At 36.8% G+C, this 25911-nt stretch overlaps 1 long non-coding RNA gene across 1 annotated transcript in view; it reads right to left on the bottom strand.

Moving 5' to 3' along the window:
* The window catches only part of LOC143689813 (uncharacterized), a 176996-nt gene that overhangs the window by 8491 nt on the left and 142594 nt on the right, over positions 1 to 25911 (bottom strand). Inside the window, exon 3 of the long non-coding RNA XR_013178922.1 lies at positions 2433 to 2462. This is a non-coding gene — a long non-coding RNA (uncharacterized LOC143689813). The remainder of the gene's footprint in view (positions 1 to 2432; positions 2463 to 25911) is intronic.

Below are 25911 nucleotides of genomic sequence, written 5' to 3'. Positions count from 1 at the left end.
CATATATGAAAGAATGGGCTATCTGATAATGAAACAGAGAGAAACAATTATGCAGAATTGTAATAGATCACTGGGAAGCAGAGTAGATGAGTCACAAACACTTGCTCTGAGGTTCTTGGAGATGGCTGATGATATTTCCAACTACTAAACCCCATTTCTGAGTCCTGGCTTTTGGATTGTATGGCTGAATAGCTATCCTTGGATTCTTATGTGATTAGTATTTCCTTACTCCCAAGTTTCCCATTTTAATATGACATTATATAAATAACACAGGAAAATTTTTACACATTTCCATAAAAATATCCCTACGTGGTATGCAGATTACCCTCAATGGCAGACGACTATTTTATTTATATACTAGATAACCTTTTGAGAAACTCTTTTAGTGATGATGGTATGACTTCTATTTACCTCAGTCTATATCAAGGGACCAGACTTACTATACATCGATTTCGTGCTTTCAGACATCATGGACAATTTCAAGAAGCATTTATTTCTAGGGAAAGAGAGGAATCACTATAGATGATTGGAAAACAATTTGAAATAATCAACATTTTACAGTTTGAAGATGTTTTTACATCGTTTCACGGCTAACAGGAATACAGTGAGTAAAAAAATTAATGGCAGCAAATATCATTTGTAACCAAATGATAATATCCACTGTATTTTCTAATTCAGCAGCATGTCAAAATTATGGTGTATGGGTTGAGTTGTGTCCCACAAAAAGATATGAAATCCTAACCCTAAGTACCCTTGAATGTGACCTTATTTGGAAATAACATCATTGCAGTTGGAATTGGTTAAGCTGAGGTCATATGGGAGTAGGGTGGAGCCTTAATCCTATATGACTGGTGCTTTTATAAGAAGGGGAAAACCCAGAGGGGAAAGGAAAGACACGCCCATAATAGTGGAAGCAGAGATTAAAGTGCTGTAGCAAACCATGGACTGGCCATCAAGGATGGCCAGTGAAACCACCAGAAGCTAGAAAAGGTAAGGAAGGATTCTATCCTACAAGTTCCAGAAAGAGCAAGGCCCTGCTGACACCTTGATTGCAGACTTCTAGCCTCCAGAACTACTGAGATAATAAATTCCTGTTGTGTTAGGCTGCTGTGAGGACCCAGCGCCCAGCCACCCCCTCTGCCACAAGGAGAACATGGGACTGCACACAGCCACCCACATGAGCCAGACAAACATTAAAGGTCAACAGTCTCTATCGGGGAAGAAAGAATGTATCCCCTCCCTGTCAAATCTCACAAGACCCTGAGTGAGAACCTGCTGAAACTCTGTTGTCATACTCTATGGAGCTAAATCTTTATAAGCCACTCCCATAGCACTCCTCTCCATCTCTTGTGTGCGGAACTCTGACTTCCATTTCCCAACCAGCAGCTTTTAGGAAGAATCCTCTCCTGTTGGTAAGTCCCTAATTAAAGTCATGGGTACATTGTGCCAGGCATGTACTTTGGTCTTGGGGATAAGTTGGGTTGAAATACTGTCCAATATGTGATAACTTTGTTATCATTTTATTGGACATTTTGCTTAAAAATAAAGATGCCCAGTGTTCTGCAGAGATGAGGTTATCCTATGAAATAGTGCTTATTGGAAGTTCTTATTGCTATCGAGTATGATTCTAGTACAAACTCTTCCTACTACCCACACCCACTTCCCGCTCCAGGTGAGCAAGTCTGAACAGATGTTACAGAGGCAGGTAAGATGGAAGAGGAATGTCATCAGAGAAAAAACAGAGAATTGACAATCTAAAATTACAGCTGGTATTTCAGCTATACACTGATAAAGTTGTCAATTGATTATTGTCGATTTTTAAAAAATAAACTTTGACCTGAAAACCAAAAAAATTCTTGAAATCCAAGTAGCTTTAATTGTTTCTAAATAAAAATTCAGAGTGACATGAATACCAAAATGGCTTCTGGGCAATGTATCTTTGCAGGTTAAATATGTTTTGCCCTGGAGGCTGCAGTTCATAAGGTATAGATAACAAGAATGAAATGAAATTGGTGATCCCAACTAGTCTCTAGTAGATAGTAACATATATCAGCAAACTTCCTCTGAATGTGACCCTTTTTGCACTACCTGTCTCTTTGTCCTCAGGAAATTGCTGCTAGTGGGAGAAGAGGAGCCCAAATAAGAGAATTAAGGGTCTGTTAGTGGTGGGAGGGGTATATTTATAAGACTGAAAAATTAGAACATTCTCTTGATCTATTCTTTGCATTGTCTCATGTTTTTAAGAACAAGGAAGAGAAACAGCACCTCCTTTCTTGGCCTAAAGGAAGCATAAAGAACAAGGTCCTCTGAGATTGCTAGGACATTTTCATTCTTCTCACTGGTGTTTCTAATATTTGTTACTAGAGAGAAAGAAAGAAAAAATGTTACCTATTTGATTTTTTAAAAAAAGAGGTTTTAAAATCAGCACTTACCAATAATCGTCAAATGTAGCACCTTGAAAGCTAAGAGAAAAATAAAGAGAAAAATCAGCATAAGTATTGAAGAGAACTAGATGGAGAAAGTTCTAATCCTTTAGAAGCCGAATGAAATCTATGTTCCTGTGCTATTATTATGTATAGTATAAAAAGGCCAAAGTCATGGACATTATCCCCATAGGGGCCAGTTAGCGGAACTCAAATTCAAGGCCACAGAGCATATATCTAACTTTGCTGCTGGCAGTTAATTATATCAGCGACCATCAGGATGAAAAGAAAAGGGTCTTCTCAGTGTTGATTTTAACATTGTCTAACGCTTTCAGCTTGGCTATTGTAATTGTCAAAAAAAAATTGGTGGTGATTTTTACATGGATGCATTTTAAATGTAGACTTATATCCATGAACTGCTGAACAAACATGATATTTGTAATATGCAACCAGGTTTCTCTTTTCAGACAGAATTTTGGTATTTTATTTGTGCAAACCTAAGACCAAGTAGCCTACTTTCTTCATCACATTTCATACTGTGATTTTTCTCATTGTAGCATTTTTCCATTACAAAAGAGCTTATAAATATCATACTAATAATGAGGTTAAAAAAGCTCTAATAATTGCTTTAGCTTCATTTTCTAAATTAGCTCATAGCCAAATATTAGTCGTTAACATTCTTGACTGTAATGAAAAAGTACCGAAGACTTACTTTATCTTCAACCCTAGGATAATTTTCATTGTTTTTCAATGAAACATAAAATGATTTTTCAGAAAAACTGGAGTTCCAGGATTAAGCCAAATTATCATAAAAATACTGTAAGAGACATTTATACTATTCACAAGAAATGTTTACTATAAATTTCAAATTCAAGATGAAAAACCAAGTTTTGCATACTGATAAGGTGATGGGTGACAATACCAACTGTTGAATCAACCGAAATAAAGATAAACATGACATAATATTGCAATTTGTTAAAACATAGCTTTCTGTCTCATCTATAACTATTTTCGTACATATTTAAAAACAGTTTGCTAATTACTATTTAGCAAATGCTGTCTTTACAATATACTGTTAAGGGTTGTGAAGAATAGGTAACACTTTCCTTCTTTCAACCTCCAAATATGCTCGTTTCCTTCCAGGCCTGCAGAATAATGCAGGGAATCCAGGGAGACTGAGGCTGCAAGTCCACAGAGCCTTTCCAAGCTCTGAAAGTCCGTGAGAAGAGCTGCAGCGTATCTGAGTATCTTTGAAAAGCTCATTTGAGGAAATAATAATATTCCTCATGGGGGATGTACTATGTACAAGCACCATTCTAAGCACTTTACACAGAGTATCCTATTTAATTCTCAGAAAATTTCCCATTAGATAATTGAGGGAATGGAGGCTAAGAGAAATGTATCAACTTGTCCCAAAGTTTAGACAGGTAATAACTACGATAGAGCCAGGATTTACTTCTACACATTTCTTCTTAACAAGCAGGTTTGAGCACTGAGCCCTGAATCACTTCTACTAAATGTATCCAAATGCAGAACTTTGGAGAGAGAGAGGGTGTACAACCTAGAGAAGTGACTTTCATCCCTGTTCCCTTAAAACTCATATCAGGCACCAAAGCCAAATGTAATTAAGCCAGTTGATTTTAGAGTCCAAGCTTCTATCAACAGATGTGTAATGGGAGCACATTCAGGCATGGGTCAGTATGTAAGGTCCACTGTCTATCTAGTTTAGCCACTTTGGGCTCATGAATATTGATTATGGTTATCAACTGGGGTCCATCCAGTTTTACACACCTAAAACAATGCCTGAAGGGGCCCTTTAGACCTATGGAATAAACTATGAAGTTTATCAAACTCCTCTTGTAGCTGACTATTTAAGACTATGCCTGTGGTTTAGTGTCCTGGCTGCTAAATATAAATACAACACAGAGGGAAGCTTAAAAATAGGAATCATTGGTACATGGTTTCAGAGGACAAAAGGCTTGCTTCCTCCTTAGTTTGTATCTTCTGGATAGCCAGCAAGCTTTGGGCTTCTTTGGCTTTTCTGTCAAATGGCAATGCACATGGCCGTGTCTTCTCCTTTCTCTTCTGGTTCCACTGATTACTGGCTTCTCCCCATGGCTTCTCTTTCCACCTGATTTTCACTCAGTTTTTAAAGAATCCCAGTTATCTGGATGAAAGCCACTGATTTCGTTGGGCCACACCCTAAATGAAGTAACATCATGAAGGGATCATATTTACAATAGGTCCGCACACCCCAGAATGCAGACCTAGACCAAGAATATGTCTTAACTGTGGTACACAACTTAATCTACCACACCCTGGTATGTTTTTAAAGTTCATCAGCATGAAATCCAAGACTGATGGTGGCACTAGAAGAGCGGTAATAAGAGGAGGAGTGCGCAAAAGGTAGAAGAAAAGGAGAAACATGGTAACGTTAAAGAAAAAAAGATAATCCATAGGGATTCCATTGCTTATATATTCACAGCAGTTCTTTCTCCCCCATGGAAATAGAAAGTAGTGTCACAGTAATTAAGTTCATTATTAGCATTGTCTTAAGGCAATGAAAAATGGCAATATTTTTTTCTTTATTTTAAACAGTTATGCTAAGGGGTTAATCAGCATTTCCTATGAAAGAAGCAATGATGTTTAGCCAAATAGTTCCAAAAAGCAGACAACAAAAAAATAGCTTTAATAATTCATATTAATTCAAGCCCTATGGTTAATGAGGCAAATGGAGTGCTCTCAGAGGGGATAGAAGCACATAGCAACAGCATCAAGAATCTTCAAACCACTGTTGGCACAGGCTAGTGTAAGTCCAAAATACCCCCTAACCGCCTACTATTCATACTTTACACTTGGGATAAACTTAATATCATTCTAATTTTGCAGATGGTAAGCTAAAACAGTGCCTGTACAATTACAACACAAAGATGCAACTGCTTACATTCTTCTTTGTTGTTATAGTTTTTAGTCTACATGGGGTCATCTAATTTGCCTGAAATTTTCACTATATTAAATTTATACTTATTTGAACAGGTATGGAAATAGTGAGCTTGTGACCCAGCAGCACAGAGCCCAGCAATTGAACTAATCAAGCTAAATACATATAAAAGTCAAATACTAGATTATGGATTAGATCACCACATAAAATAATGAATAGTCAGCCTGAATTGTTTAGATAGATGATTGATTCATTAAAGATTAATCTGATAAAGTGGAAAATACTTGTTCATTTTACAAACATTAATTAGGCAATGACTATGTAGTATGTGGTAGGTACTACGCAGGCACTAGGGATAGGATAGAAAATAAGATTTCCCCTCTGAGTCCTAAAAATTCTCCTGGCAACTAACAGAGAAAAATCTCCTGAGGCTGAACTACTCGCTTTGATTTAATATAATAATACAATCTGTTCTAGTATCACAGTACTCTCTTTGAAGATAGCAAGTGTAAAGAATTGGAATGATTTAGCTTCCTAAGGGGGAGTACTCCTTAGGCTGAGCTCTAATGAATGAGTAGGAAAGAAGGTGAAACTTCACGTATTCACCAACTATGTACTGAGCATCTATTATGTACCAAGCACTTCATAAGTTTTAAGGATATAATGGTGATCAATGCAAGGTACCGTCTCTCAGGTTATTTATAGTCTAGTGGGGACTAAAGTATGGAAAGAGTCCTTCTCCCCACTCTAAAACACGCACACACACACACACACATGCACACATTTGAAAAAGCATGCTAAATTAAGGGAAAGGTACAAAATTTTGCTCATCTGAAGAATAAGGTGCACAGAGAAATATGAATGTCTTAATACCATCCCCTCCTCTCCTTTCCTGCTGCTGTGCTTCACTCAGATGCTGGTTATTTTGTATCTGAGGCACTGCAATAGCATCCCCAATTCACCCTTCTACCTCCAGTTTCATTAACTTCCAAATAATGCCATATAATTATTACTTCAAAAGCTGTCATTGTTTTTAGGCTACATATCTCAGCAAGGCATATACATATAAAGCCTTTTATAAACTTGCCCCCACTCATCCAGTTTTCCTTCCACTAACTGGGCCTCACACCACCCTCACATATGGCCCTTTTTTCACCTTATATTTTCACTCTACCAAATACATTGGCCCAACCTTTGTACACTCTATTTCTGATCAATGGAATGCCCTTACTTCTTTCTGCATCTTTGCAATCATCTTTGAGAACTCTCTCCTTTAGGAAGCCTCCCTTACAATCATGGTCTGCACAGGTGCACTTCCTTTGTACTCCCCTAAATGCATGTGGTTACAGCTACCAGAGCAAAGGCCATAGTTATGCTATATTATATCATGTCATATTATATTAATTATATTATATCATATCATAACCTATCATGTCATATATTCTGTAGTCTCTTGTCAGTGACCTTCATTGAACCTGGATCCCCTGGAAAATAGTGGCAATATCTTTTGTTTCAGCAATATAAGAGCTCTGTCTCATGTCTGATAAATAGTAACTGATCAAATCATATTCGTTTACTGAATGAATGAATGAATTGTTGATTAGCATGTTTGATTAGGGTATTTTTATAAGACATGCTAAAAGTTCATCCTCTATGCCAGTAGACAGAAAACTTTTCCTTAAGGGGCCATCAAGTAAAATATTTAAGGTTGGTCTTTGTTACAACTACTCAACTGTTGCTATTGTAGCTTGAAAAAGCAGCCAGGACAATATGTAAGTGAATGGGCATGACTATGCCGCAGTAAAATGTTATTTACAAAATTATGTGGTCAGCTTGCAGGCTGTAGTTTGTAGGTTGCAAGTTCACACTCACGGGCTAGATTTGGTCTGCAAAAACATTTGTTTTTGTTGACAGACAATTCTCTATAAGTCTCTCTTTCTGCATGTCATGCAAGCAGAGGCACTGGCTACCTCTGTTCCAGACTATCTTTGCAAGGCTGTTTGTATGGCGAGCCACTTTGGAAGATAGAGATAGTGTCTCCTTTCAGAGTAAAGGGAAGACATGCTCGCTGCCCTTTGTAAAAGATTCAGGCTCCCAGAACTCAGGGTAGCTCACCTGTCACACAAACTACTGTGTGTGCAGGGGTCTCCTGGTCTTCTACATGTCAGCCTCTGGAAACTGGACTCAGGGAACCAGAGCAATTGCTGACACACTGGCTTACTGCTTTTATCATAAATAATAAAGTTCTTTATCTCTCGTATCTTCTATAACATCCATGAAACTGGCAGACTAAATTGTTAGTTTGCAAGCCGGGTAAAATGTCAGTGCCTTTACAGTTCTTGACAGTTTTTCTTACACCATACCTGAAAAATTTTGAGCTAATTATTCAAAATTGACTTTACTTTAAAAAAAAAATCTATTTATTGCCCCCTTTTGAAAATGGAAATATCTGGCAACATTTGGCCTACATTTCCATATGACAACAAACGTCATGAGCTAAATGGCACCTACCTCCATAGTCTTCATACCCCTGGCCTGTTTTCACAACCATATTGCTTGCTTCACCAATTTATATTCCATATCTGGCTTATTGTGGGCATTTGAGTTGGTGACCCCTGCTCTAGGCAATATGGTACTACCAAATGTACTTAAACATGGAATTAGGTTAGGTCTGTGTTTTAGAAAGAGAACTCTGTTGGCAATGTGTAAATGAATCACAGTGAGGGGAACTAGAACCATATGTTGGAAGATATGGTGACATACCAGAAAAACTAATACAATAACTGGTGTAACAGTTAACGAGGAAATTATCCCAGAGAAATTTTCAACATGGAATTATCAGGACTTGGTGCCATATTGGATCTATCTTGCGTGGGAAAGAAACTCTGAGTTATGCAAAGGTTTTAGCTTGAGGGATCCAACAGATGGTGATGCCTTTAGTTTAGAGTGAGACTAGGAGGAATTTGATATAGTTTTGATGGAGTAGGAAGTTCATAGAGAAGGCAAATGACCTGGCAAGTTTAAGGAGCTTAAAGAAGACTCAGGTAGAAATGTTAGTAAGCATTTGGGTCTGTAGACGTGGAGCAGGTGGTCTATGGATGAACCTCAGAATATCTATAAAGCCTGAGAAATTGAATGCAAAACTTCCGATGGCTGTTTCATACATGTCTATTTTGCCCTAGGGAGATAGTTGATTCCTTTCATTAGATCCCCAAAAGAGTCTTTGATAATCCTATAGGTAAATGGTGACTAGAGTTGTAAATTTGGGACTCATTCAGAAAATAGAGGAAAACTCCCTTTGCAATGTGTCTATGATAAGGAGGTAAGAGAAGAGGGCTAAGTAAAAGTCATGGGAAAAATAAATAAAAAAATAGCTTGTGGAGACAGAAACAGGAAGAAATATCAAAGCTTCAGATAAATCAATTAGATTAAGGCCTTAAAAGAAACCATTAAATTTGGTGACTGGTAACCTAGAGCAAGTGTGGAAACCAGATTTGAGTGGGATTAAAAAATACGTATGTAATAAGGCAGATTAGAAAGTGGAGGCAGCACAAGTAATCTATTGTTAGGGGTTGTCTGGGAGTTAAGATGAAAGATTACATACAAACAGGGTTGTGGGAATTATTGGGAGGGGTAGATGGGAAATTTGCATACGTTTGTAATTATGAAGAAGACGCCAAAGGATCAAGGTGATTAAATCTGTATAATAAGGGTAAAAAAAAAAAGTTAATGTGTGAGTACTCCCAGTATCTTCAGATTCCCATAGCTACAAAAGAAAACTCTGGCATTGTCACCTCTCCCTACCTAAGCCCATATTCTCATATTCACCCTAGTCTTATCAGCCATATCAGGGTAAATTGGTTGGGGAAAGAAACAGATAATATTGGGAGACTTGCAACAGAAAGGGCAAATATTTACTGGAGAGAAGAACACAGAATAAATTTGAAGGAAAGAGACAAAAAAAAAAAAAAAAGCAAAGCAAAAAATACCCCTCACCAGAGGAAACTTTATAGCAGGGAATTGAAAGTGTGGGAGGAATAATGACAGGTGTGCTGGTTTGAAAGGATGTATGTACCTTAGAAAAGCCATGTTTTTAATCAAAATCCCATTTCATAAAGGCAGAATAACCCTATTCAATACTGTATGTTTGAAACTGTAATTAGATCATCTCCCTGGAGATGTGATTTAATCTGGAGTGGTTGTTAAATTGGATTAGGTGATGACATGTCTCCACCCATTTGTGTGGGTCTTGATCAGTTTCTGGAGTCCTGTAAAAGAGAAAACATTTTGGAGAATGGAAGAGATTCAGAGAGAGCAGAGAATGCTGCAGCACCACGAAGCAGAGAGTCCATCAGCCAGCACTTTGGAGATGAAGAAGGAAAATGCCTCCTCGGAGCTTCATGAAACAGGAAGCCAGGAGAGGAAGCTAGCAGATGATGGCTGTGCTCGCCATGTGCCCTTCCAGCTGGGAGAGAAACTCTGACTGTGTTCACTATGTGCTGTCTCACTTGAGAGAGAAACACTGAACTTTATCAGCCTTCTTGAACCAAGGTATCTTTCCCTGGATGCCTTAGACTGGACATTTCCATAGACTTGTTTTAATTGGGGCATTTTCTCAGCCTTGGAACTGCAAACTAGCAACTGATTAAATTCCCCTTTTTAAAAGTCATTCTATTTCTGGTATATTGCATTCCAGCAGCTAGCAAACTAGAACAGGTTTATATTTATACTATAGAGAAAGGGAGGTTCCAAAGTAGCTATACATATGATAAAGTGGTAGAGTAACAGGAATACTAGAAAACGAATTTTGAGAAGAAGGAAGAGGAACTGTGAAATTGGAACTAAATTTCCTTTCATGATTTTTGGGAGCTGAAAGTGAAAATATGAATTACATTTGACTTTAATTGTTGGACTGTATTTTTTGTGTGTGTGGTGGTGGGGGGGGGCTGACACAATATTTAGACTGGCCACTTGTGGCTGCAATATTTGTTTGTGTTACAAAAAAAGTGAGAGGGCTACTTGATAGTACAGCTCTGAGTAGGACCAAAAACTTACCTGCCATCCATACCTTTACTTTGTACCAGTAAAGGGGATTTCTAGTCCCCAAATCCCAGGGCAAAATAGCAGTATTATTCAGGCTAACAGAATGTATAATTATGAAAGTAATAGTAAAGATATAAGTGGTAGGGAGAAAATTTTCATAACCTTTACCTCTTATTGTAAAAGTCAGAAAAGTTGAAGGGAAAGAAGATGGCAGAATGATTTCTTCTTGCTACTTTGATTAGATTCGTGATCATTATCAGCTCTGCTATGCCTTACCCAAGCTTGGGGAAGGAGAAGAAAGGTTGAATATGGGGGTCAAAAAAAGAAAAAGAATGTTTATGAGTTAAGCAAATCTAAGAATGGATGAAAAATAAGAAAAATGACATTTTGCCAGCCATTCTTTTCCTCTTTTCTCTCCCAAGAAATCATCCATATTTACACAGTCTGCCCTACTTAAATTATTTAAGCAAATAATAGAAAAGAAGAAACAAATAGGAAAAAAGAAAATATAAACCCCATTCTTTTAAAACTCTTTTTTTAAGTTCTTCTATTCCTTCTTAATCCTAATTTGTTTTTCTTTCTTTATTCTAACTTGGCACCATCCACTACAATCAAACCCTGCATCCTCCACCCTCAGTTATTATATTTGAATTGAACAAAAGATATATCCTGTTTCTAACCCTTAATATTATACTTCTTCCCCTAAAGTTTCTATATATATTATACTGCTTTACCTCAAGATTCTGGAGCTAGCACCAGTGGCTTGGAGCTGGAGAAATTCCATCTTCCTCTAGACATCACATAGAAAGAATTCTAGAGTTTGTAATTAGGATTGCAAGAGGCAAGGCATACTTCTGAGCCCTGAATTTACAGTAATGAATTCCTGTTCCCATAGTCACATGGTTCCTTCCCTAAATTCTTTCCAGGTTCTAAACAAGCAATTTATATATACTTAGACAATATCTAGCATAACAAATGCAGGAGGGAGTAGAACAAGAAAAGAGCATGGTGTGCTACTTCAAAGAATTCCGTTTTTTTCCTAACCATTAAGTAAAATATTGTGTTTGTTTCAATTCATTGCTTTTTTTTTAATTAGAGAAGTTGTGAGTTGTGATGATTTGAAACTGTATGTACCCCAGAAGAACATGTTCTTCAAGTTAATCCATTCACATGGGTGTGGTGTGGACCCATTGCAAGTAGGATTTTTTGGTAAGCAGCATCTTAAGAGGTGACCCACCTCATTTAAGGTTGGTCTTAATCCTCTTACTGGAGTCCTTTATAAGAGCATGAAATTCTGACAAAGCAAAAGAAAGCCATGGAAGCAAGAAGCTGAAAGCAACAAAACTTGGAAGAGAAAGGAGAGACCAGCAGATGCCCCCATGTGCCTTGCCATGTGACAGAGGAGTCCAGGAATGCCAGAAGCCAGTCTTCAGGAAGAAGATATCAACTTCAGGATGCCTTGATTTGGAGATTTTCATGGCCCTCAGAACTGTAAGCTTATAAGCTGATAAATTCTCATAGTTAAAGCAAACACATTTTATGGTGTCTGCTTTTGGCAGCTTAGTTGCCTAAAACAAGGATTTACAGAACAATCTGAATAAAATACACAGGTCCCATATACCACCTCATCATTAGCACTGTGCATTGGTGTGGTACATTTCTTACAGTTGATGAAAACACATTTTTATAATGGTATTATTAACTGCAATCATAGTTGATTTAGGGTTCACTGTTTTGTACAGTTTCATGGATTTTTTTAAAAAATTTATTCTAGTAACATATATATAACCTAAAATGACCTGTTTTAATAACATTCAAATATATAATTCAGTGCTGTTAATTTCACTATGTTGTACAATCACCACCACCATCCACCAAAACTTCCCATTGTCTTTGGCAACTCTGTACATTACATGACTTAACTCCTTATTCCCTATGTCCACCCTATCCCCTCATAACCTATATTCCAGATTTTGACTCTATAAGTTTGCTTCTTCTCATAATTTCATATCAGGGAAATCATACAATATATGTTCTTTTGTGTCCGACTTATTTCACTCAACATGATATCTTCAGGGCTCCTCAATGCTGTTGCATGTATCAGAACTTCATTTCTTTTATTGGTTAATATTCTTCCATTATTTGTATATGCCACATTTTGTTCATTCATGTGTTGACAAAGACTTACTTTGCTTCCATCTTTTGGCAATTGTGAGTAATGTTGCCGTGAACATCGATATGCAAATATCTTTTCTAGCCCCTGCTTTTCATTCTTTTGGGTATAAACCTAGAAGTGGAGTTGTTTAAGTCATATGGTAATTCTGTACTTGACTTTCTGAGGAACTGCCAAACTGTCTTCCTTCCATAGCAGCTTTACCATTTCACATTCCCACCAATAATGAATGAGTGTTATTATTTCTGCATATCCTGTCCAAAACATAATTTTCTATTTTTTTAAAAAAGTAGCAATTCCAGAGGGTATGTGTCCTGGTTTGAGACTGTTGTGTACCCGTGAAAAGTCATGTTCTTTTAATCCTAGTCCAACTTTGTGGGGGCAGACAAATTGTTTGGGTGGGACCTTTTGGTTATATGGATTTGTGACTGTACCCATTCAAGGTGGGTCTTAATCCTTTTACTGGAGCCCTGTATGAAGAGAATAAAAGGCAGAAAAGATGAGAGACACAGAGAACAGAGAGATGAGATTAGATACAGACATTTGGAGATGCTAAGCTAAGGGATGAAACCCAGAGCCTGTCCCAAAGAAGCTTATTGAGGACCCACAAGTGCTTAGAGAGAAAGCCACAGGTAGCAGGAGCTGAGAGAGCCATTTGAAACCAGAAGCTGGGAGAGAGGTCCTGCAGACATCACCATATGCCTTCTTGTGTGACAGAGTAACCCAGACACAATCAACCTTCTTGAGTGACGTTATCCTCTTCTTGCTCCTTTAAGTTGGACATTCCCATAGCCTTAGAACTGTAAATTTGTAACCTAATAAATCCCTTTTGTAAAAGCCAATGTGTTTCTAGTATATTGCATTCCAGAAGCTTTCACAAACTGACACAGTATGAAATGGTATTTCATTGTGGTTTTTATTTGCATTTCTCTGAAAGCTAATGATGTGGAGCATCTTTTCATGTGCTTTTTGGCCATTTGTGTATCTTTGGAGAAATGTCTATTTTAATATTTTGCCCATTTTTAAATTGTTTTTTGTGTCTTTTTCTTGTTGAGTTAAAGGATTTTTTTTATATATTCTGGATATTAATTCATTATCAGATGTGGTTCCAAATAGTTTCTCCCACTGTATAGTTGTCATTTTACATTCATGATAAAGTCCTTTGATGCACTAAAGTATTTTTTTATTTTTCATGAGGTCCAATTTATTGATTTTTTTTCTTTTGTTGCTTGTGCTTTGAGTGTGAAGTCTAAGAATCCATTGCCTAATACAAGGTCCTGAGAATGTCCCCCTATGTTTTCTTCTAGGAGTTTTACAGTTTTAGTTCTTATAGGTAGTACTTTGATTCATTTGGAATTGATTTTTGTAGGTGTGAAATAGAGATCTTCCTTCATTCTTTTGCACATGGAGGTACAGTTTTACCAGTACCATTCATTGAAGAAACTATTCTTTCACAATTGAGTGGCTTTGTCCTCTTGTCAAAAATCAGTTGGTAGGCAGGCCACAGTGGCTCAGGCAGAGTTCTCACCTGCCATGCTGGAGACTGGGTTTTATTCCTGGTGCCTGCCAATGCAAAAAAAAATCAGTTGGCCATAAGCTTACGGTTTGATTTCTAAACTCTCAATTTGATTCTGTTGGTCACTATGTCTGTCCTTGTGCCAGTACCAAACTGTTTTGAATACTGTAGCATTGTAATAAGTTTTAATATAGGGAAATGTGAGTTCTCCAATTTCATTCTTCTTTTTCAGATCTTCTATTTCAAGATGGCTTTGGTTCTTTAGGGCCCCTTATCCTTCATAATTAATCTGATGATTGCATTTCCATTTCTGCAAAGTAGACTTTGGAATTTTGATTGGGATTTCATTGACACTGTAAATTGCTTTGGGTTGAATTGACATCTTAATGATATTTAGTAATCCAATCCACAGACACAGAAAAGCCTTCCATTTATTTAGGTCTTCTATTTCTTTTAGCAATGTCTTGTGGTTTTCTGTGTACAAGCCATTTACATCCTCAGTGAGATTTATTATCAGATATTTGATCTATTTAATTGCTATCTTAAGTAAAACTTTTTCTTGATTTCTTCTTATGATTGTTCATTACTAGTGCATGGAAATACTATTGATTTTTGCGGTTTGATCTTTTACTCCATCACATTGCTGAGTTCCTTTATTAACTCTAGTAGGTTTGGTGCGGATTTGTCTCTCATAACAACTTTCGACTTAAATTCTGTATTATCTGATATTAGTACAGCTACCTCAGCTCTCTCTTGGTTGCTTCTTTCATGATTTATTTTTTTCATCTTTCACCTTCAGCCTACTCAGCCCACTCATGTCTTTAAATTTACTCTTGTAAACAGCATATAATTAATTGGTCAGGCTTTTTAATTTTTTTTATCAATTCTTCCAATCTCTGCTTTTTGACTGGGGAGTTAAATCCACTTACATTTAAAGTCACAACTGATAATGTAGACTTTCTTCTGATATTTTGCTATTTAATCTTTGTAAGTCTTATAATATTTCCCCTTAATTCTTCTATTAATACTACCTTTTCTATTTATTTGATTTTTTTGTTTGTACCGATTCAGTCCCTTCTCATTTCTATCTGGATAGAAATGGTTGGAATGATGGCTACCCTCAGAGCCAAGCCTCCAAGAATCTGAAGTTACTAATCAAAAGCAATGACCAATAATTCACCCTACACTCCCCACTCCCTTTGGCACCAACAAGCAACTCCAGAGACTGGATCCCACTGCTACCTGTCATGAGAATGGGGGATAGTAACTTCCATGCAGAGAAAGCAACTGACAGGTAGCCTCTTCCTTTCACTCTTTCCTGGATGTTGTCCAGTGTTCTATACTGTAGACTTCCAAAGTAGTTGATTTGAGAGTCCTCACCTGTTTAATGGTTGTTCTGGTGGAAGATCTGATTCCTGAAACTTTCTACTCTGCCACCTTCCCATAATTCCCCTCCTGACTTCACTGCTTTTTAATACCTACTTAAATTCAGCACTGGCGAAGTGTTACTGTGAATTGGTTTATTTTTCCTTTCGTAGTTTATCAGCCACTGTTTAATTGCATGAGGCTTTAGAAGGTATGTTTAAGAACATATTTTTCATTATATTTTAATTTATTTAAACATTATATGAACAGAAGCTATTGTTTCAATGAATGGTGGCTGTAGATAAAAACTCTTCACTATAGAAAACATCTCTGAGGTAAATTTAGGCAGGAAGTATAATTCCACGCAACTGTGCCTAGTCAATAGGGACTTGGATAGTTAAGTTCAAATTGGGTTAAAAACCTACATTCATAGTTTGGTTTCCTATCAGCCTAAGTTCCTAAAAAATATTGCTAACAAGGAAATAAGTCCATAAAAAATAGCTGATCAGATTTTTTTTTGTCCTGGCATAAAACCTTTAAAAGTCTATCAGAAAAAAAATTAGGAAATCATAATCACAAAGTATTTACTGTCATTTGCATGTGTTTCCAATTATTTTTGTATTTTGGAACATGTTTGTCTCCTACAGTCATAAAAATAAACAGCAAAGCATGGTTTCAGATTTAAGCTGTATACATTACTTCTCAGTAATATTAAATGTTATTTAGTTCACTTCTGTTTAAATATTGATAAAGTTTACTATTTGTACTACAGATTCTTCCACCACATAGAATAATTTAGATAATTAATAGAACTTTTGCTACATTTTAGAATAATTTAAATTAATATTTAATTCAAAGTTCTGTTTGATATCATGCAAAGTAATGATGAATATGAGTGTTTTGTCAACCAGTAATTCTTTAGTAGCATGAAGATAAAAATGTTTAAATATTAATTGATTTAGTACTATCAGAACTGCATAGTTATTAGGCATTTCCAAAATTGGAAGAAATTTCATTACATAGTAACTGGGTAATGAAGAAAGAGAACCAAAATCCCTCATCTAGTGCTTATAAGGGAACAGATCAAATGAAATTTCCTAATAATCTGGAGATGCTTCAAAATTGAACACTTAGCAGCCCTCCCAGTAATAGCAAATATAAAGCTTCATTGTTGACTAGGCTTTCAGGGTACATCACTTCTGTCTCTATACTGAATGGGTTTTCATTACTTTAGTAGCATATGGGAGTAAATGAACCAAAAAAGAATGTTGCATCATTTTTCTGCAGTAAGTACTGATGTTATCTTTGCCACACTGTGTGTGTGGTTTTCTGTGATGGGAATCCATTCAGAGACAGTTCGGAGGCATACACTCTATTCAAGCATCTACCTTTTGGAAGAAGCCCATTTTCAAGTTAGTATACAGTATGTGATTATGCCCAATCTAATTATCATGCAGTGCTTTGGAAACTTACTCCTAAATGGCTCCTATTAAAATAAACAAGTCAATTTGGATGTGACAGTGAGGTTCAGCTTAAAAGAAAATGTATGATTTCTGAATTATTCATGATCTATTGTAAGTATGCTTTTGTTAAAGGGAAACAACAGAAAAATAAATAGATGTACTGATTTTTCTTCATATAAACTTTTGCTCAATAAGGAATAAATATATTTGTACCATCATTGTACAGATATTTATCGAGCACCTACTATGTGTAAACATCATGCTGGAAAAAGGCCTTCAAAGCACGTAGGTCTCTGCTCTGGCAAAAACTACTCTAAATTAATCCTGCCCTCTACCTTGAAGTAACAGTCACAGAGGTCTAGAGAAATAAAGCATTGTCATCAAATAACGAAAGCAAGTGTCTCCTCCATTTGGAAATGAAACCTGGGGAAATTGCTTACAACTTAAAATGTAATGTCAATTTAAATATATAAAATGCATTCAAATTACCAGGTTTGAATCTGGTTGAACTGTGCCATCAAAAAGACCAAATCAGGGAGTGCATGGGTAGTTCGTGGTAGAATTCTCGCCTGCCATGTGAGCGACCTGAGTTTGATTCCCAGCCCATGCACTTCCCAAAGAAACAAACAAAGAAACCAACAAATCAAACAAACAAAACAAAAATTCAACAAATGGTGCTGCAATAATGGGATATTCACATGGGAAAAGAATGAAATGGGACCCTCCATACAGCATACACACACACGCAAAAATACGAAATCAGCAAGAAACTAGCCAAGAGTAACGCTATGGTGTTGAAGTGAGGTGAGGGGTAGAGGAGAGAAAGTCAATGTGGTTATTGAATCATTAACCCAAATTTCCCTCTTCCTTTTTTCTTTCTTTCTTTCTTCCTTCCTTCCTCTCTTCCTTCCTTTCTCTCTCTCTCTCTCTATCCTTCTATTTATTCATTTATTTATTAAAGAAGTTGTAGGTTTATACAAAAGTCACATAAGTAAAAAATAAAATGTTTCCATATACCTCCACTGTGGACATGTTGCATGAGGGTGGTACCTTTGCTAAAATTGATGAAAGAATATTAAAATATTACTGTTAACTATAGTCTATAGTTCACTTAGGTGTGTTTTTCCCACATACCACCCTATTATTAATATCTTGTAATAGTGTTGTACATTTGTTGTAATTCTTGAAAGAACATTCTTATATTTGTACTATCAATCACAGTCCACTGTCCACAGCAGGGTTCACTGAGTTACATAGTCTCTTGTTTTAACTTCTAACTTCCCTTCTAGTGACATACATAACCCAAAACATCCCCTTTCAACCACATTCACCAACATACTGCAGTGCTGTTAATGACATAGTCATGTCTACTATCACAACTATCCATTTCCAAATGTTTATAGTCAACCTAAATAGAAGTTCTGTATAAAGCATTGGCTCTCCTTACTCTACCTCCATTCTATCCCCTGGTAACCTAGATTCTAACTCTATGAGTTTGCTTATTCATATGAGTGAGATCACAGAACCTTTGTCCTTTTGTATCTAGCTTATTTCAGTCAACATAAGGCCTCAAGGTTCATCCATGTTCTCATGTGCACCAGGACTTCATTCCTACTGACAGCTGAATAATATTCCATCATATATATATATATATATATATATGCCACATTTTGTTTATCCATTCACTGGTTGATTGATAACTGGGATTGCTTCCACCTTTTGGCATTATTAGTGAATAATGACACTATGAACATCAGTATACAAATATCTGTTTGAATCCCTGCTTTCATTTCTTCTGGGTATACACCTAGCAAAAGAATTGCCAGATAATATAGGAATTCTATACTTAACTTCCCGAGGAACTCTCAAATTGTTTTCCAGGTGGTTGTACCTTTTACATTTTCACCAGCAGCAAATGACTGTTCCTATTTGTCCACATCCTCTCTAACACTTGTAGTTTTCTGTTTCCTTAATAGTGGCCATTCTAGTAGGTGTGGGTCACTGTGGGTCACAGTGAATCACTGTGATTTTGATTTACATTTCCCTGATAGCTAGTGATGTTGAGCATCTTTTCATGAGCTTTTGGCCATTTGTATTTCCTATCTGGACAAATGTCTATTCAAGTCTTTTTCCCATTTTTAAATTGACTTGTCTCTTTATTTTTGAGTTGTAGAATGTCTTTATATATTCTAGATACAAAACCCTTATCAGATAAGTGGTTTCCAAATATTTTCTCCCACTGTATAAGTTGCCTTTTCATTTTCTTGACAAAGACTTTTGAAGCACAAAAGTTTTTAATTTTAAGGAGGTCCCATTTATCTATTTCTTCTTTCATTGCTTGCACTGTGGATATAAAATCTAAGAAATCATTGCCTGCTAGAAGATATTTACAATACTTCCCTATATTTTCTTCGAGAAGTTTTATGGTCTTGGTTCTTATATTTAAGACTCTGATCCATTTTGAGTTAATATTTGTTTAAGGGATGGATTCTCTTTCATTCTTTTGCATATGCATATTCAGTTTTCCTAGCACAACATGTTGAAAATACTATTTTGTTCCAGTTGAATGGGCTTGTCAGCCTTGTTGAACGTTGGCCATAGAGATAAGGGTCTATTTATGAGCTTTCAATTAAATTCCTTTGGTTGGGACTTCTGGGAAAATGGCAGAATAGAATAGGTTGAGTTCACCCCTGCTCCAAGGAACAGCTAGAGAAGTGACAGAAAAATGACTAGGACAGTGATTCCAGGGTATAAGTGATATAGGAGGGTCTAAATCACTTAGGGAGATCCTGGTTCCAAAAGATGAAGAATTGAGATGCAAAGAACCAGAGGCCATCCAGCTAGTGCAAACAGCCTAATGGACCCCTTTCCAAACAGAAGACCAGAGCCCTCAGGAGTGCATGGACAGGGAGACAGGGATAAGGAAGAAAACCAAGGTGAATTCCTTGAATGTGCTACCCTCACGCATACCACCCCTGATTCACAACCCGTGACTCCCTCCATACCCCATGTGCCTGAACCCTGTCATCTGCCCCACCACTGTGCTCCAAGCACCCCTGCCATGAACCCCCTGCACATCCCCACCTCACACCCCCACCCTTGCAAATACACATGCCTGCCCAAGCTGGACCCATCTCTCCCACGCAAGCGCACAGTCTCGCCTCAGCCCTTTGAGACCCATATACCCATGCCCAGTCCCTCCACCCCCACCTCCCCCTCCCTGTGCACAACAGGCATCAACTGCACATCCTACCTTCATAACCAGGTCACATCCCACCCCAGCCCATATAGTCACACAACCCTGCTATGTACCCCCTGAGCTCTGCACATCCATGCATCAACGTGTAGTAAGAAGATCAACAAGGAAATACAGAACTTAAACAATTTGATGAATGAATTAGACCTAGCAGACATATATAGGTCATTATGCCCCAAAACACCAGGATATACATTCTTCTCTAGTGCTTATGGAACATCCTCCAGGATAGATCATGCTGGGACACAAAATAGGTCTTTATACATTTAAAAATACTGAAATTATTCAAAGCACTTTCTCTGATTGCAATGCAATGAAGCTGAAAATTAATAACCACCAAAGAACCAGAACTTTTGCAAATATATGGAAATTAAATAACACACTCTTAAATACTCAGTGAGTCAAAGAAGAAATTGCCAGAGAAGTCGGTACTATCTGGAGGTGAATGAAAATGAGAACACAACATCCCAAGAGCTTATGGGATGTGGCAATGGCTGGGCTGAGAGGGAAATTTATTGCCCTAAATACCTATATTAAAAAAGAAGAAAGAGCAAAAATTGAGGACTTAACTACTCACGTGGAGGAACTTGAGAAAGAACAGCATACTAACCCCAAAGCAAATAGAAGAAGAGAAATAGCAAAGATTAAAGCAGAATTAAATGGATGGGAGAACAAAAGAAAAATAGGAAGAATCAATAAAACCAAAACTTGGTTCTTTGAGAAAATCAATGAAATCGATGGGCCAATAGCAAGGCTAAAAAAAAGAAGTATAACAAATAAACAAAATCAGAAATGAGAGGGGGTCATTACCACAGACCCTGAAGAAATAAAAAAAAGTCATGAGGATACTATGAACAACTATACACCAACAAACTAGAAAACTTAGATAAAATGGACAAATTCCTGGGAACACACAAACAAGCTACTCTGATTCAAGAAGAAATAAAAGATCTCAACAAACCAGTCACAAGTAAAGGGATTCAATCTGTCATCAAAAACTTTCCTATAAAGAAAATCCAAGATCAGATGGCTTCACATGGGAATTTTATCAAACATTCCAAAAAGAACTAACCAATCCTGCTCAAAGTTTTCCAAAAAATTGAGGAAAAAGGAATGTTGCCTAACTCATTTTATGAAGCTAACATCACTTTAATACCAAAACTGGGTAAAGAAAGGAAAATTATAGATCAATCTCCCTAATGAACATAGATGCAAAAATTCTCAACAAAATACTAGCAAATCGAATCCAACAACACATTAAAAGAATTATACACCATGACCAAGTGGGGTTTATACCAGGAATGCAAGGATGGTCAACACAAGAAAATCAATTAATGTAATACAGCACAATAACAAATCAAAAGGGAAAAAATCCCATGATCATCTCAACTGATGCTGAAAAAGCATTCAACAAAATTCACTATTCTTTTCTGATAAAAATCACATTAAAATGTAGGAATCAATGGTAACTTCCTCAATATGATAAAGGACATATATGCAAACCCATAGCCACTATCAAACTCAATGGTGAGAGACTGAAAGTTTTCCCCCTAAGACTGGGAATGAGACAAGGATGTCCTTTGTCACCACTATTTTTCAATGTTGTATTAGAAGTTCTAGCTAGAGCAATTAGTCAGGAGAAAGAAATAAAAGGCATCCAGATGAAAAGGAAGAAATAAAACTTTCATTATCTGCAGATGACATGATACTATACTTGGAAAATCCTGAGAAATCTATACCAAAGTTACTTTAAGCTAATAAATTCAGCAAGGTAGCAGGATATAAAATGAATATTCAAAAATCAGCAATGTTTCTCTACACAAGCAGTGACCTAACTGAGGAGTCAGTTAAAGAAAAAATTCCATTCAAAATAGCAACTAGGGTATACGGGTGGTTCAGTAGTAGAATGCTTGCATTCCATGTGGGAGACTCAGGTTTGATTTCTGAACCATGGAACCATGCACCTAAAAAAAAGCAACTAAAAGAATCAAGTATCTAGTATCTAGGAATGAATTTACACAGAAAACTATACAACATTGCTAAAGGAAATCAAAGATATAAATACATGGAAAGACAGTCCCTGCTCATGGAAAGGAAGATTAAATGTAGTTATGATGTCAATTCTACCCAAATTGATCTACAAAACTCACTTTGAAGACTTGGAAAAGCTAGTTACCAAATTCATCTGGAAGGGGAAGAGACCCTGAATAGCTGAAAGCATCCTAAAAAAGAAGAACAAAGTGAGAGGACTAACACTTTCTGGTTTTAAAACTTATTATAAAGCCACAATGGTCAAAACAGCACAGTATTGGCACAAAGACAGAAATATTGACCAATAGAGTTGAATCGAGAGTACACAAATAGACCACCAAATCTATGGTCAAGTCATTTTCGACAGAGCTCCAAGTCCATTGAACTGAGACAAAATAATCTTTTCAATAAATGGGCATTGGAGAACTGGATATCAATAGCCAAAAGAATGAAAAAGGACTCTTACCTTACACCCTATATAAAAATTAACTCAAATAGGATAAAATACCTAAATATAAGAACCAGCACCATACAGCTTCTAGCAGAAAATGTAGGGGAACATCTTCAAGACATGGTAATAGAACATGGTAGTAGGTAAAAGCTTCCTAAACTTTACATCCAAATCACAAGCAACAAAAGAAAAAAAAATGCTAACTCCTCAAAATCAAATGCTTTTGAGCCTCAAAAGACTTTGCCAAAACAGTGAAAAGGCAGCCAACTCAATGGGAGAAAATATTTGAAAATCACACATTGGAGAAAGATTTGCTATCCTGTATACATAAATAAATCATACAACTCAATAACAAAAGAACAAACAACCTAATTATAAAATGGGCTAAAGAATGAATTGACATTTTTCTGAAGAGCAAATACAGATGGTTAAAAGCACATGATGAGATACTCATTTCATTAGCTATGAGGGAAATGCACAACAAGACTACAATGAAATACCACCCCACTCCTATAACAATGGCTGCTCTTAAACAAACAGGAAACTACAAATGTTGAAGAGGATGTGGAGAAATTGGGACACTTACACACTGCTGGGGGAGTGTATTATAGTACAGTCACTATGGAAAGCAGTCTGGTAGTTCCTCATAAAAATTAATATCGAGTTGCCCTATGACCCGGCAATACCATTACTAGGTATTAACTCAGAAGGGCTGAAAGCAGTGAAACAAGCAAACATTTGCACACCGATGTTCATAGCAGCATTATTCACAATTGCCAAAAGATGGAAGCAATTCAAGTGCCAAAGAAGAATGGATTAGCAAAATGTGGTATATGCATACAATGGAATATTTGGGTAGATTCTGGGGCCAGAGTCTCCAGAACGTTAACTGAAGTTCCATCCCCCATCCAATATTATCATTCAGTAAGATGAAATGATGTCCTGAAGCACATGACAAGATAGATAAGCCTTGAGGACATAATGCTGAGTGAAATAAGCCAGACACAAAAGGACAGGTACTGTATGATTCCAGTTTTATGAACATGGTAAATTTAAAATTAGAGGCGTACAATACAGAATATAGGGGACCAAGAGATATACAGAAGCTAGAGATGGCTGAATGGTTAGCTAACGAGGTTAAACTTAAAAGTAAGGGAACAGATAGAAATGAAGGCAGTTCACTAGGAGGTCTATAAGCAATATTATCATATTACCTATACATATTCCATATTACCAATTAATACTATAAATATAAATAAGTTCTTGTATGAACTACTGCAAAGATTTGAATTTTGTACAAAGAGTGTATAATTTCAGGGTATGGGGGAAAACTGCTATCGCATGCTATGGGCTATGTTTAACAGGAAAACATCAATAGTACCACAGCAACAGCAGAGGTAAACAGTGGGGGTGGGGTGGGGTGGGACAAGAGTTAAGGGGAGGTTTGGATTTTCTATTTTGTGAGGGTGTGTTTATTGTTATTTATCTCTTGGGAACAATGAAATTATCTAAAATTAAGAGTGTTGAGGACTATTGACTTTGGACATTATATTTGATGCCTAATGAATGGAGGTGGCTGAAGGATGCACTGACTGAGAAGTAGATTGGTGAATGATGGTGTATACAGATGATTGAATGTTGTGCTGCTATTAAAAGGAATAAATCTGTGAGGTGCAATATTATAAATGAACCTGTGCCTCATTGGTGAGGCAAAATAAGTCAGAAACAAAAGAGCAAATATTGAATGGTCTCATTTAGAAAATATTTATAAGAAAACAGGGGCCTAGAGTGTAACCTCTTATAGTGGTCACATTTAATCTGGAGTGGTAATTGTTATTTCTGGATTTTGAGAGACTGTAAGGCCTGGATACATCCCAGATTATGTTAAGCAGATAATAAAGAAAAGTATTGGCAAAGTCCCTTGAGAGATGGGAGGGAAAATATGGAATTATTAAACTTTAGCAATGGGGAATCCACTGATACTGTGTCAAACACTAGGGACACCCAAATCAATATGCCAAACCCTTGATCTTGAGGCTTGCTCTTATGAAGTGTATGTAGGTAGCAGAGAAGCTTAGCCTACCTATAGGTATGCCTAAGAGTTACTTCTGGAGGACCTCTTTTGTTGCTCAGATGTGGCCTCTCTCTCTCTTTAAGGCCAGCTCTGCAAGTGAAATAATTTTTCTCTCTCCTTTGTGGGACATGATATCTAGGGGTGAACATCTCCCTGGTGGCATGGCAGATGACCCCCAGGGATGAGCCTGGCCCTGGCACTGTGGGATCAACAAAGCCATCCTGACCAAAAGGTGGAAAAAAGTGTAACAAATAAGGTATCAATGGCTAAGAGAGTTCAAACAGTCAAGAGGCTACTCTGGAGGGCACTCCTTTGCAAACTTTAGTTAGACATTGCTACCCATCATAGCTTGCCAAATCCCAGCCAAGCCCATTCTTGCCAATCTTAAAGAACACCTAGGGCATTATATCAGATTCTACAAAGGTTCCATCACTAGGGTAACTTCCCAGAAACCTACAACCTCCAGATGGGCCCCTGGACCAGATAAGTCCTGAAATGCACAGGGGCCAGAGTCTCCAGAACATTGACTGGAGTTCCATCCCCCATCCCATATTATCAACAGCCTCTTCCATTATGAAAAAGTTAGAATGGGCATGGCCCCAAAACCCCTAAAGAGTTGGATAAAGATCAAAGGTGATAGTGGAGTTAAACGGAGAAGGTAGGGTTTAATAAATGAACATGATTGCTGAATCCTTATATTGATAGTTCTTTTAGTCTCCGATACCTTAGAGTAGCTAGAAGTAAAAACCTAAAGTTGTGGAATTGTAACCCATAACAAACTCTGAAATCTGTTCTACAACTAATTGTTGTGATGTGATTTGAAATGTATTGCTTTTTTGTATAAATGTTATTTTTCACAAAAAATGGAAAAAAAGTCAATCGTGATGATAAATGCACAGCTAAATGATGATATTGTGAAACACTGGTTGCACACTTTGGATAATTACATGATATGTGAATACATATTTCATATCAATAAAAATTCCATTGGTCAATATATCTTTCTTTATATTAGTACTAGGACATTTTCACCACTGTAGCTTTATAAAATGCTTTAAATACAGGAAGTGTGAGTTTCCATTCTTCTTTTTCAGGGTGTTTTTCATAATTGTCTTTTCCTTTTCTTTAAGCAAGGCTGCTGAAGTTTTGATTCAGAAAGCAATGAATCTGTAAAT

Source organism: Tamandua tetradactyla, chromosome 7 (assembly GCF_023851605.1).
Source record: "Tamandua tetradactyla isolate mTamTet1 chromosome 7, mTamTet1.pri, whole genome shotgun sequence".
NCBI lineage: Eukaryota > Metazoa > Chordata > Mammalia > Pilosa > Myrmecophagidae > Tamandua > Tamandua tetradactyla.
This window is presented reverse-complemented; position numbering and strand designations above follow the sequence as displayed.